Here is a 12,726-nt window from a genome sequence, read left to right as displayed (position 1 = left end):
TCCTATGGACTGGAGATTCAACACCCTCCCCAGTATATCTGTTGGTCCCCTGGGAAGACTCGTGTCTCCTGGTCTTTTACCTCTCAAAACTCTGGCCTCCTCTCACATCTCTTCTGTCCCCATAGTACGTTCTCCCCAACATAAAATTCAGTCACTTCGTTTCCACAACAAAAAGTTGACCACCGCAAGCATTTACACAGGCTTTGTGGAAAAATGGGGTGGGGGTGGGGTTCCTGGAAAAGGGCCATATAATACTACACCTGGCTTTTGCCATCTGCTGAGTCCTTCTGCCTTCCCTCCATACTTTTGTCTCTTTTCTCCTGTTTTTCAGGAGCAACTCAAAAAGTTCCTAAAACTTTAATGTGAGAGGACACTGAGGGCTGGGGTGGGAGTGAGGTGGGGGGTGTGTGAGTAGGGGGAACTACCCTCTTTGCAAGCCCTTATCAAGGAATCTTTCCAAAACACACAGACTGATTGCTCCAAGAGGAATTTGGCAATAAAAATCTCTCCATACTACTTAATATTGGTTAGCTGAAGAAATAAAATCCACTCTGGCCAGATTAAGCAAGAGAGGATTTATGACAGAGTATTAAGTGTCTTACAAAACTACTAGGAAGGATTTAAATGAGACTTTAAGTTGAGATTCCAGCAAGGCTTCACCAAATGAAACCTGGGCCCCGTGCCAATAAGGGGGCTGCTGGTTCGCCTCTGACCAGGCTCGGCCCCCAGCAGAATGGATGCCCCTTGCCTCCCAACGTCATGAGGACGGTGACAGGGCTGCAGCGCCAGTCCCCCCACGGCAGTGCCCGCAGAAACAGCGGGAGCAGCAGGCAAGGGTCTTCGTTGGCTTCCGCCCAGATCTCACACAGTGCATCTGATTCGCTGAGCCTTAACGCCCTCGGACCCCCTGGCCGCATGGGAGCCTGGGAAATGTAGTTTTTGGCTTTCCAGCCTTCGCACTACCGGAGAGTTCACTAGAAGGTTGAGTGTCAATCTACAGTGTACAGATACACCACACCATATCATTTTGAATTGGGGGAGAGAGGAAGAAGGTGGAAGGGAGAAGAGAATTCGCTTTTATTAGGCACCTACTGTAAATGAGGTAACTTACATCCCTTAATTTCTATAATACGATGAGTAGGCCTTATCACCATATTAAAGATATGGGAACTAATGCTTACAGAGAATAAGGTTTTTTTGCGGGTTTTGTTTTTTTGTTTTTTATTTTTTTGAGACAGGGTCTTGCTCTGTTACCCAGGCTGGAGTGCAGCAGCACGATCACGGCTCACTGCAGCCTCAATTTCTCAGGCTCAAGCGATCCTCCCACCTTAGCATCCTGAGTAGCTGGGACCACAGGTGCACACCATCATGTCCAGCTAATTTTTAAATTACTTGTAAAGATAGGGTCTCATTATGTTGCTCAGGCTGGTCTGAAACTCCTGGGCTTAAGTGATCCTCCCACCTTGGCCCCCCCAAAGCACTGGGATTACAAACATGAGCCACCACACCCAGCCTATACAGAGGATGTGACCTTTGCTCCAGTCACATCAATATAGCTGCATCCCAGGACAGTAGGGGAAACTCCAGAAATCATACAAGCTAAGGAAAGGTAGATTAGCTTATAGGTCCATCTATTAGAAATTCCAAAAGTTCCACATGGTCCCCACTTTGCTGTCCTCTGTGCACAAGTTCCTCCTATTCTGACCATCCTGATCGTCTCAGGACCCACCTCGTCTTCCAGCTTCTGTCTGAGGCAGCCATCGGGGTGACACTCTGCTAGGCTGGCATGCCCACTGACACCCTTCCAGAAGCACAGAGGCGGCTTCTCAGAGGTCTTCTTCTTGTAGGAGCTTGTGGCTGTTTCTTACAACATCATGGATAATTCAGGAACATCGGTGTGCAGTGGCTTTATAACTCCAATCCCAACCTCAGCCTCTGCAGAGCTGTCCTGCAGCCTCATTGTTGTCCCCCACACATTTCATCACAAGAGAGTAATCTCCACCTTCCCCACTCAAGCAGTGGCTTTGGGTTTGAAGTCAGCTTGTCTGTCAGTTGCCAATCATGCTACAAACTTGACTAATCTCTGAGCTCCAACCTCAGGGCCCCCACTTGTAGTTTCTCACAGAACTCAGACTTGTCTTCCTCAGACGTATATGGGCCTCCCAAGTGGGCTGCAATTCCTCAGAACCTTCCTTGATGTTCTTTTGTGCAGAGAATAACAGAGGCCGGTCTCTTTACAAGCCTAACATGAGAACTTAATGGGGCCAGGCGCGGTGGCTCATGCCTGTAATCCCAGCACTTTGGGAGGCCAAAGCGGGCAGATCTTTTGGGGTCAGGAGTTTGAGACCAGCCTGGCCAACATGGTGAAACCCCATCTCTACTAAAAATACAAAAATTGGCCAAGTGTGGTGGCAGACACCTGTAATCCCAGCTACTTGGGAGGCTGAGGCAGGAGAATCACTTGAACCCAACCCAGGAGGTGGGGAGGTAGAGGTTGTAGAGAGCTGAGATCTTGCCACTGTACTCCAGCCTGGGCAACAAGAGTAAAACTCCGCCTCAAAAAAAAAAAAAAAAAAAGAACCTAATGGGATAATTATGACATGCCCTCACATATGTTTAGACCTCAGTAAATCCCAATTGTTTGCCTCTACTCCCTTCCCGTGATAGGCCACTTCTGAAATGGTCTTGATGATCTGGATAGTCATGAAACCGCCTTTGCAAAAATTTTAACTGAGAAATTTATGACAGCAAAAGAGATCTGACCTAACTGACTCCATCTTGCCTCTAACCTCCAAGCTGTCCGTGTTCATTCCTGGGCACAGGCCGAACTAACTTTGGGAGGAAGTCAGTTTATAGTTTAACTTTGAAATAAAGATGATAACAGCCCTTTCCCAAAACAAACCCCCTTCCTGCCTGGGGACGAGACTGCCTTTGCAGGACTAACAAATTCGCCACAAGATTAGAAATTGTGGTTTAGGAGTCATGCAGCTGGAGGCTGTAAGATTCTGAACCTCCCCAAATTGCATCCTGGGGCTAACATCACTATTGTAAAGCCTAAGATCAGTGCTTGAGATATTTTGCGGACCCTGCACTCAAAGGATGAGCTGGTACCACCCAGATTGATAAACTGGCTCATCCAGTCATGTGGCCTCTACCCAGGAACTGACTCAGTGCAAGAGGACAGCTTCGACTCCCTATGATTTCATATCCCACCTGACCAATCAGCACTCCCCATTTCCCAACCCCCTACTCAGCAAATTATCATTAAGAACCCCAGTCCTCGAGTTTTCAGGGAGACTGCTTTGAGGAATAATAAAACTCTGGTCTCCCACATAGCTGACTCTGTATGAATTAAACTCTTTCTCTATTGCAATTTCCCTGTCTTGATAAATTGGCTCTGTCTAGGCAGCAGGCAAGGATAACCCAATAGGCAGTTACAGTCACATCCTGGTGTGTCCTCTCATGTGTGCGTGTGCATGTGTGTGTGTGCCTGTGTGTACTGTACAGAGTGAGTTGCTTCTAACATAATAGGACTAAAGTGAAGGGGTGTCACTTCTGAGATTAGGCTATAAAGGACTATGACTTTCATCTTCCTTGCACTCTCTCCTCTCTCTCCTCTCTCCTCTCCCCTCCTCTCTCTCTCCCCTCTCTCCTCTCTCTCTCTCTGCAAGAGAGGTACCCAGGGCATGAAATTGAAGAAGACACTCCTTCTCTGGCTCATGCAAGTGCAGGGTCAGCACCTGAGAGTGAGTGTCTCCTCAAATGCTGAGCTCCGAGTGCCTCGCCTGCCTCACCTTCCTTCTAGCCAGCTCCCAGGGCAGACCTAACCTGCACTCCTATCCTAGCCTTGACAATCTCTGAACAGGTCTTGGCCAAGCATGGTGATCAGATTTCCTACCACCTCCAGCTTGATTTCTGGGCCAGATGTCAGAGGGGGCACCAGGATCTCTGAAAACCAGCTCTTCTGTGCCAGGCTTCCTGGCACAGAAAAACCAAATATATTTCAATCCCTCTGTCCTCATGTCTCCATGATGGATACTGGTCTTTTGTATAGTAAGCAGGTCCTTCTCCTTTCATACCAATAGCCAATGACAGAGGTAGTCCAAGCTGAAGCCCACTCACTTCCCACCAGCTTGCTCCCAAGGGACAAAAACAGAGAAAAGCACTATGCATGAGCTGCCTTCCTGTGCCCTCTCAGTATGGCATAGTATATGAGCATGGCAATGTTTACTAGCAGGGGACTTTAGAATGCCTCTGAATCTGCCGAGCACTATGTATTTTAATGTGTATGATGAGAGGTATCATTTTGGGGATGCTAGTCACTATGCTAAGTGCTTTACTTGTGGCTTTTGGTTTGATTTACTCAAAGACCTTAGGAGGTAGGTCTCATTTTTAAGGATGAAACTCAAGTCTCAATAGGTTTACTAACTTGTGTGAGATCACAGTTAATACATCATGGCCCTGGGACTTGAACTCAGTCTGGCTGGGCTCTAAGCCTGTGTGCCCAGCACTATGCCACACTGCCTCCCCAGCAGAGTTTGACTTTCCAAGGTCCACTGGGCTTCTCCTTCCTACCATGATTGGAATCCTGGAATAAGAGTTTCTTTGCCAGGTGCAGTGGCTCATGCCTGTAATCCCGGCACTTTGGGAGGCAGAGGTGGGCAGATGACCTGAGCCCAGGAGTTCAAGACCAGCCTGGCCAACATGGCAAAACCCCATCTCTACTAAATACAAAATTAACTGGGTGGTGGCAAGCTCCTGTAGTGTCAGCTACTCAAGAGGCTGAGGCACAAGAATCACTTGAACCCCAGAGGTGGAGGTTGCAGTGAGCCAAGATCGTGCCACTGCACTCCAGCCTGGGCAACAGAGTGAGACTCTGTCTCAAAAAAAAAAAAAAAAGGTTCTCTATTCTCCCCATTCCCCCTCTGTCACTCCCATGAAAGTTTAAATAAACATGAAAAGTTAAGTAAACATACAAATAAAACTTGCCTTCTACCTCTTTAACACATCCCTTCCCGAGAAGCCCACCTAGACCAAATCACAGGCAGGAGGCCGCTATGGGGGTGGCAAATGGCATTCTATTCTGGAAGGGCAACCACAAACTTTAGAGCCAAGAAGCCCTGGCTTAGAAGCCCAGTTCCACCCCTTTGTAGCTGAGTGGGTGATTCTGTCTCTGAGCCTCATTCATAATCTGTAAAATGGAGAAAGTAATGCTCACTTTTTAGGGTGCTTAATTCACTCATTAAATAAATACATTTAAATATATATAATATATACTGATATAATTGAATACATTATATATATAAATAATAATCCTGTGCCCTGTGTGCCACCATGTCAGCCAAGGTTTCCTGCCCTTTGAAATTTCCAAACATTGGCTGGAATCTCATCTTGGCCTCTGCAAGGAGCAAGATCCATTTAGAGATTTGCTACGTATTTCAATTGTGTCACTTTCCTTTTTAAGGCAAAGCGGCTACAGTGGGCCATGGTTTTAAATACTATTTTCTTCTTCTCTGTTATATGCATAAGGCTCCAAGAACCGTGTCAGGTGTGTGTGGTTACTTTGAGGACCAAGAGGAAAAAGGAGGCGGGGAGGAAGGAGCAGTCCTCCTTAAAGAGGAGGCTGGACCCTTCCTGGGCTTTCCCATAGAAAAGTTCTGGGAGCAGTTGATCCACTCTGAGATTTTCAGGTATAAGAAACAGAAAATTGCCGGGCGCAGTGGCACCCACCTGTAAACCTAGCTATTCAGGAGGCTGAGGTGGGAGGATTGCTTGAGCCCATGAGTTTGAGCCTATAGCGAGCTACGATCATACCACTGCACTCCAGTCTGGGTGACACAGTGAGATGAAAGGAAGGAAGGAAGGAAGGAGGGAGGGAGGGGAAAATCAAACTTGAATGCCTTAAATAACCAAAACAATGTATTCGTTCACAAAATCTAAAGTTTAGAGGTAACATGGGCTTCTGGCACAGGCTGTTGAGAGCTCCCAGTGTTTTGGGGGCTGCACCTCTGCTTGTCTGAAAGTTTCTCACCTCTGCCTCCCAGTCGGCTTTTTCTAAACCAGCCTTTCCTTGAGGTAACACAATGCAGCCAACAGCGTCCAGGGCTCAACGCTTCCTCACTCACGTCTGGGGGATCAGTGTGGTTGTATGCCCACCCCTAAAACAATTGCAGTGGCCAAGGGAATGCCAAAGGGGCAGGAATTATGTTGATGGGTTTAGGCCAATTGGAACTGACCCCTGAAATTAAGAGTTGGTTTGATCCTAGACTTAAACCACATTGCTGCTTTACACAATAGGATGGGGGTGTGGAAGGGGGAACCTGCAATGGCAACTGCAGATATTCACCCCAAAGACCCTTCTTCAGTGTGGGTGTAGGCGTATCGTGTTGTGTCAGTGTGTATGTGTGATGCGTCAGTGTGTGAGGTGCTTGTGGGTATGAGAGTATATTGTGCACGTGATGTGACTGTCTAAGCGTGTGTGTTGTGTGTGATTGTGCATATATGGTAAAGTATGTGTGTATATTTGTATTAGTTGAGAAGACCATATGCTGGACTAAGTGTGCCTTCCATTCTTTTTTAAATTTTTATTTTATTTTATTTTTATTTCAATAGTTTTTGGGGTATAGGTGGTTTTTGGTTACATGGATAAGTTCATCAGTGGTGATTTCTGACATTGTATTGCACCCATCACCCCAGCAATGTACACTGTACCCAATATGTAGTCTTTTATCCCTCACTCCCCTCCCAACCTTCCCTCTACCCCCACCAGTCCCCAAAGTCCATTATATCATTCTTGTTGGGGCCTTCCATTCTGACTCTGCTGCTACCACCTTGCTGGCCCCCAAGGGGCTCCCCCATCCCCCCACCCTCACCCCAGGTCATGAGTAAAATCCCTTTTCCCCTAAGCATAGATGATAGGGTGGAAATTTTAACAACTTCCCTAACGAAAAAGGAGAAGAGAAAGGAAATCCATTCAGAGAGCATAAGAAACCTAGAAAGTCATTTCTGACAATGTATGTCCCTGAGCCAATAATGACCTCCTATTCCCCCGACCCTGCTGTCTCCCTTAGAACCTTCCCAGCTCCCTGCCTGGCGCTAACTGCTGGACGCCACCCTAGGACGTTTGTCCCCTAGCAACCAAGGCCAATTTGTACTCACCATCCACCTCAGGGCCCTCCGTCACCCCCACCCCCGTCCTCTGTCCTCTCCTCCCGCCTCCTTGGAGAGACTTAGTGACCTTTCCAACAAGGGCCCCACGGTAAGAAAGACAGTTTCCTTATACTCTGTGGTGAGGATCGGCCCATGTAAACACAAATAGGAATGTTGTCTCAAGCGCTCCATCAGCGCACTCTAGAGTCCTACAAAGGACTAGACAAAACAAGGTCATCTCCCCAAGTCCCAGCCCAGTGCCTGGCCGCCCACAGCCCTCTGCTGCCCTCTGCTGGACCCTTGCCTACACAGCCCCGGGGCTCACCAGCCACCAAGAACACCGGGGGCTCTTGGCCAACCTTTTCATGTTCCTCTGTGGTTTGGAGGCTGGAACAGGTTCACCAATATTTTCACCCACCCATCATTCCTCAGTGTGCTGGAACCTGTGAACGGTCACCAGTCGTTCTGAGTCTCATGTCCTCGATTTTTTTTTTAAAAGCAAAACTGAGGTTATAATCCCTACCTCACAGGACCAAGGTGAAGATTAAAAGGGCTTATTCATTCATTTATGAGTCATATGTTTATTGCACCTCTACTATTTGCTAGACACTGGGTTGGTACTAAGGATACAAAAAGAAACTATCCTTGCCCAAATGGCGCTTACTGTTCTGTATACACAAATACACAGTCGTGAATCATGATAAAGGAACTCAGTAAGATGCTGGGATAGACTAAGACAAGGGGAAGCTTCAGGGAAGATAAGGAGGCAACTTAAGCATGAATACGAGTCACATCCAAGGGATAAGGGGTTTGGGGCAGGTCTTCCAGGCAGAGGCGCAAGAAGGCTGTCATGAAGGCCCCAGAAAAGGTGACAGAGGTAGGGAGTAGCTATAGCTGGAGGGTAGCCAGAGGGGTCAGGGCCTCGATGAGAATGGAAAGGGGTTTGGACTCTATTCTAAGTGCTGTGGGAGCCATGGAAGGGTTGAGAAGTGGGGTTGTGAGGCGATGGCTCACACCTGTAACCCCAGCAGCTTGGTAGGTCGAGGCAGGCAGATCACCTGAGGTCAAGAGTTCGAGACCAGCCTGGCCAATATGGTGAAACCCCCGTCTCCACCAAAAAATTAAAAAATTAGCTGGGCATGGTGGCATGTGTCTGTAGTCCCAGCTACTCAGGAGGCTGAGGCAGGAAAATTGCTTGAACCCAGGATGGGGAGGTTGCAGTAAGCCAAGATCACTTCACACGTCACTGGGTGACAGAGGGAGACTCCATCTCAAAAAAAAAAAAAAAGTCCCAGCATGGGTAGCTCATGCCTGTAATCCCAGCACTTTGGGAGGCCAAGGCAGGCGGATCATGAGGTCAGGAGTTTGAGACCAGCCTGGCCAACATAGTGAAACCCCGTCTCTACTAAAAATATAAAAAATTAGCCAGGCGTGGTGGCGGACACCTGTAATTCCAGCTACTCGGGAGGCTGAAGCAGGAGAATCGCTAGAACCCAGGAGGTGGAGGTTGCAGTGAGCCGAGATCATGCCATTGCACTCCAGCCCAGGTGAGAGTGTGAGACTCAATCTCAAAAATAAATAAATAAAAATAAAAAAAAGAAGTGGGGTTTTGAGATTATGCCCTCCTGCTCTCTGTACCACACCAGCTCACCAGTGTCCTGCAGACTCCTTCGCCTCCACCCATCTCTAAATGCTGATGCTCCTCTGGGCCCGGTCCTGGGCCCTCTTTTCTTTTCTCTCCACACTCTACTTCTCCTCCATCATCTCCGCCATTCCTGTGATTTTGAATAACATTCCTATTTGGGTTGGGGTCTCCACCTAGACCCCTCCTTCTGGCTCCAGATCCACACATATCAAAGAACCACCTGTCCGCTCTCAGCTTTTGGATTTCTCAGATCTCTCAAACTTAGTATCTCAATCCTGATTTAATCCTGGCTCTGTCACTCCCAAACCTACCTTCCCCATCTCAGCAAATGTATCACTTGCTCACTTGCTGAGACTTTATAATATAGATAAGCCCAAATATTTTACACATTTACACACACACACACACACACACACACACACACATTTTTTAGTGGAGACAAGGTCTTGCTATGTTGTCCAGGCTGTTCTCAAACTCCTCAGCTTAGATGATCCTCCTGCGTCAGCCTCCCAGAGTGTTAGGATTGTTTGTGTGACCCACTGCATCCAGCCGATGATATTTTTTAAAGTTCCACAAGTGTCCCCTCCACCTCCACATAACAGCCAGAGTGAAGATGTCATCCTCTGGGAAATTGCAGCATGTCAGTTTCCTACTTCAAATTCATTAACTGCTTCCCTTTGTGCTTAGGACAAAACCAAGCTCCTTACCATGGTCTACAAAGTCCTACAAAATCTGGCCTAGCTTCCCCACCCCATTTCACATCCTTCTCTCCCTTGTTTAATGTGCTCACCACTGGCCTTTTTTTCATTTAACCTCCTGTACATATGCCAAGCTGTTTTCTGCCTCCAGCTCTTGTACATGCAGCTTCCTCTACCTGGAATGCTCCTGCCTCATCTCTGTGAAGCTGGTTACTTCTTACTCTTCAAATGTCAGCCTACCTATCACCTAGTCAGCAAGACCTTCTCCGTTTGCTTCATCCAAAGTGTGTCCACTTCTAGGTCTATCCTGATATCAAAACATATTTTGAAACTCCAGTAAGTAAACCAATTTGATATAAGAGAAGAAATTAGTGGAACCAAAGAAAAGTCAGAAGTAGACTCAAATGCACAGGGAATTTAGTGTAATGTAAAGGTGAGATGTCTAATTACCTGGGAAAAGAGAGATTAGTAAACAAATGGTGATAGTACAGCTGGTCAGTACCCATTAAGATGACAAGGGTGAATTTCTCTCTCACTCCTTACCCTAACAACAGTAGTGAATCAAATATTTGTAAAAAAAAAAAATCGTAAAATATCTTAAAATGTGGATCAATTTATTACAAATCTAAGAAAGGTGAGGACTTTGTTTGAAAAGGCCAAAACCCAGAAGCAATAAGGCAAAAAATTAATAAATTTGTATAAGTAGCAATTTAACATTGGTACGCATAAGGAAGGAAAAATAACACAACTAAATCAAAAGACTCAGTTCAAAAATAAGGAAAACAGTCCCAGCACCTTGGGAGGCCCAGGTAGGTGGATTGCTTGAGCCCAGGAGTTTGAGAACAGCCTGGACAACATAGTGAGACCCCCTATCTCTACAAAAACAAAAACAGGGAAAATATTTAAAACATATTTGTAAAAGAGCTTTTTTTCTTAAATAGAACTGATACACATGAATGCAACAACAAAAAAGAACAACCTATTAGAAAATTGTGCAAAGGATAGAAATGGTTTATAGAAAAACAAATTCCAAAGACTGTAAACATGGAGAGATGCTCTACTTGAGGTATAGTAGAAGAAATGCAAATCAAAATAGTGAGAAAACATTTTTTTTCCACTTAAACTGGTGAAAGGCTTCCCGAGTGCTGGCAGGAATATGAGGGAAGGAATACCGCCACCCACTTTTGATGAGAGGGTAGTACAACTGATGCAATCTTATTGCACATTAATTTGACAAAATCTATCAAAATTTAAAAGGCACATATTCTTTCACATAGCAAAGAATTTAGAAATAGTTTACTATAGCTACAAAACTGAGCCATATATATGTACAGGAATCTTCTTGGCAGAATTTTTATAAAAGCCAAACCCAAAGTGTTCATCAAAAGTACCTAAATTATCCATCATCCATCATCCACATGACACAATACCATACAGTGATTAAAGAGAATAAACTAGGCCAGGCATGGTGGCTCACATCTGTAATCCCAGCACTTTAAGAGGCCAAGGTGGGACGATTACTTGAGGCCAGAAGTTCAAGACCAGCCTGGGCAACATAGTGAAACTCCCATCTCTACAAAAAATTATTTTTAAAAATTAGCAAGGCTGGGCATGGTGGCTCACACCTGTAATCCCAGCACTTTGGGAGGCTGAGGCGAGTTGACCACTTGAAGCGAGGAGTTTGAGACCAGCCTGGCCAACATGATGAAACCCCATATCTACTAAAAATACAAAAAATTAGCCACGTGTGGTGGCACACGCCTGTTATCCCAGCTACTCCGGAGGCTGAGGCACAAGAATCTTGAACCCGGGAGGTGGAGGTTGCAGTGAACTGAGATTGCGTCACTGCACTCCAGCCTGGATGACAGAGCAAGACTCTGCCCACTTTCCTCCCCACAAAAAATTTAGCCAGGTATGGTAGCACATGCCTGTAGTCCCAGCTACTTGAGAAACCAAGTCAGGAGGATGGCTTGAGCCAAGGAGTTCAAGACTGCAGTGAGCTATGATTGCACCACTGCACTCCAGCCTGGATGACAGAGTGAGACACTGTTAAAAAAAAAAAAAAAAAAAAAAAAGTAGCTGTGGATATGTGATGTGGAAAGATTTTTAAGATATGTTAAGTGAAAAAAAAAAAAGCATGGTGTAGAGGACAAATTGTCCCCTTTGTATAAATTATAACACTGACACATAATGTGTAGGTAGATGCAATTTTTTTTTTCTGGAAAGAATCACAGGAAAGTGTGCTTTTAGGGAGAGAAAATTGGATGAGAGGGAAGAAAATTGAGTCTCTGTTTTCATTTTGTATCTTTCTAAAGTAAAGTTAAAGGATTTGAAAATTTTTACCTTGGGTTTATATTATTTTTTGACTTGAATTTTTTAAAAACCTGGTGCTCAATTGTTCAGTATCAATCTATTGCCTCTCAGCTCATGGAATGCGCCTTTCAATGCATGCTCTGCACTAGGCAACAGATTTCCTTTAAGTGTCTCTCCCTTAAAGTGGGCACAATGTTAAGCTTTCTCAGTTGGAGGCTGGAGAGACGTTGCAGGAGTAAAAGGCCTTCCTGCCATTTTGCCAAGGTCGAGGGTTGGTGGGGTGAGCATGAGGACACATGGTGGCTTTGCCCCAGTCAGACACTCAGAGCACTGTGTCTCTGCAACCCTGCAGCTCGACCTACCCACAACCTTTCCAGAGCCCTCTCAGCAAAAACCAGTGCCCCCGTGAAGCCCCTGTGTGGCTCACATGCTCTGAAGGCCTCCTGCCCAAACCAGTGCCCTGACCACCCAGGCCACCACATGCTGATGGCCTGCATGTCTTCCTGCATTCTAGGGGTGGCCAACTGCTTGTCCAGCAACTCCAGCCAGCTCCAGCCTGGCCTAACCAGACACTGCTCTTGGTGGCTGAACCACACCTTCTCCAGTGAGATCTGAATTACTCCCAAGGTTGGCTTCTTTCAGTGCCCTGCCTCAGCCCTAGGGTACCGAGCAGAGCTTCTTTACATAGTTTAGTAATCCTTTCAGCACAGTTAATAATTCCTTTTATTATCCTTAGCCAACTAGCACAGGAATAGAAAAACAAATACCCCATGTTCTCACTTATAAGCAGGAGCTAAATGATGAGAACACACGGACACAAAGAAAGAACCAACACACACTGGCGCCTACCTGAGGGTTGAGGGTGGGAGGAGGGAGAGGAGCAGAAAAGTAACTATTGGGTACTAGGCTTAGTACCTAGGT

This window comes from Hylobates moloch, unplaced genomic scaffold (genome assembly GCF_009828535.3).
Source record: "Hylobates moloch isolate HMO894 unplaced genomic scaffold, HMol_V3 SCAFFOLD_11, whole genome shotgun sequence".
Classification (NCBI taxonomy): Eukaryota; Metazoa; Chordata; class Mammalia; order Primates; family Hylobatidae; genus Hylobates; species Hylobates moloch.
Note: the sequence above shows the minus strand (reverse complement) of the source record.